Raw genomic sequence first — 2,242 nt, forward strand, 5'->3', positions numbered from 1 at the left:
CAGGACAGCCAAGGCTACACAGAGAGACCCTGTGTCAAAAAACAAACAAACAAACAAACAAATAAACCCTAATGTGAATGGTAAACTCTGAAATTTTAAGACGATAATATTAAGAATGTGGTTATAGGGGATGCAGAAACGGCTTTACCATCCTGGCTCAGCTCTGGGTTTGGGGCTTCGTTGGTTCATTTGTGGTTTTGTTATAGCTCTTTATGTATCCCAGTCTGGCCTCAAACTCTCTAAGTAGCTGAGAACGGCCTTGAACTTTTCATCTTCCCGCCTCTACTTTCTGAGTACAGAGACAACAGGGTTAGCTACTGTGCTTTTGTGTGTGCTAAGTGAGTGCCCCATCCATGTGCAGCTCTCTGCATGGTTTTGGAGGTGGAGAAGGGGCTTAGCAACTCATTCATTCACTCGCTCACTCATTCATTCACTCACTCATTCATTCATTCACTCACTCATTCATTCATTTATTCATCTTAAAGCGTTTGCTCATCTTGCTGTTCATTCAGTTTCACTTCTGTATCATGATGCAGTGTGTGAGTAAATGAATAACTTACACTTAACTTGTCCAGTCTTCTGAATTTAGGGGCTGTTTCCAGTCTGGGGTATTATAAATATTGTTGCTGTGAATATTTTGAAACACGTTTTCTGTTGCGCACTTGGAAGAGTCACTCTAAGGAATGCCCCAGGGAGACTAATGGCAGGTTGGATGTATTTAGGGGTGCCAGGATTTCTCAAGCTCTTCGATCAGTCCACCTTCGCTTCAGCCAGCAGTGTCAGCTCCCCTTTCCCGTGTGCGCGTGTCAGCACTTGCAGGAAGTGTTCTATTGGGTGTTTCCATTTATGCCGATCAAGACGGGGTGACATCATAGCTCATTGTGGGGCTCTTTTTGTTTGCTTTGCGTGTGCACATGTTAGTGAGTGTCTGTGTGTGTATGTGTGCTCGCACACACGCGCATGTGGAGAACAGAGATTAAGTTCCATTATCTTCCCCTGTCAAGCATCTGTTTAAAATTATATTTACTGCTGGGCATAGTGGCGCACGCCTTTAATCCCAGCACTTGGGAGGCAGAGGCAGGTGGATCTCTGTGAGTTTGAGGCCAGCCTGGTCTACAAAGCAAGTCCAAGACTACACAGAGAAACCTTGTCTCAAAAAAAAAAATTTTTTTTTTAGTCTTGATTCGAGAAGTAGGAAAATGGAAAGGAAAGCAGTCTCCAAGCCAATAAAAACAATGATAACTTTTTGTTTTTGAGACAGGGTTTCATTGTGTAGCCCTGGATGTCCTGGAACTCACCCTGTAGATCAGGCTGGCATTGAACTCAGAGGACTGCCTGCCTCTGCCTCCCAGAGTGGTGGGATTACAAGAGTGCCACTATGCCCAGCTTGACCGTAACATTGTTTTTCTTTCTTTCTTTCTTTCTTTCTTTTTTAATGGGGGGGGGGGGTTGACACAGGGTTTCTCTGTGTAGCTTTGGCTCTCTTAGATTTGCTTTGTAGACCAGGCTGGCCTGGAACTCACAGGGATCCACCTGCCTCTGCCTCCCAAGTGCTGGGATTCAAGGCGTGTGCCATCATGCCCAGCTGACCATAACATTTTTAAGGAGATTTCTTTTCCTTTAATTTTAGGCGTATGAGTGTATTAGCCTACATGATGTAAGTACGCCATGTGCATGCAGTGTCTTCATAAGTCTGAAGAGGGCTTCAGAGCCCCCAGAACTGGAGTTACAGGTGTTGTAAATGTCTTGTGGGTGATGGAAACTAAACCTTGGTCCTCTGCAAAAGCCACAGTGCTCTTAACCACTGAGCGAGTTCCCCAGTCATGATCAGTCAAGTTTTCTTGTCTTTCTTGTTTTTGTTGTTATTGTTGTTGTTTTTGTTTTTTAAGACTTACTTATTATGTATACTGTGTTCTGCCTGCATGTGAGCCAGCAGGTCAGAAGAGGGCACCAGATCTTATTATAGATGGTTGTGAGCCACCATGTGGTTGCTGCGAATTGAACTCAGGACCTTCGGAAGAACAGACAGTGCTCTTAAACTCTGAGCCATCTCTCCAGCCCCATCATAAGTTTTCAATGATTTCCTACAGTGGTGAGATGTAATGTACTGCCCTCAGAAGGGAAGTGTCTTTATCCGGTGCTAGCTCCTTGGGCACCTTTTCCTTTTTTTTTTTTTTTTTTTTTTTTTTTTTTTTGAGACAGGATTTCTCTGTGTAGCCTTGGCTGTCCTAGACTCACTCTG

This window comes from Acomys russatus, chromosome 17 (assembly GCF_903995435.1).
Source record: "Acomys russatus chromosome 17, mAcoRus1.1, whole genome shotgun sequence".
Lineage (NCBI taxonomy): Eukaryota > Metazoa > Chordata > Mammalia > Rodentia > Muridae > Acomys > Acomys russatus.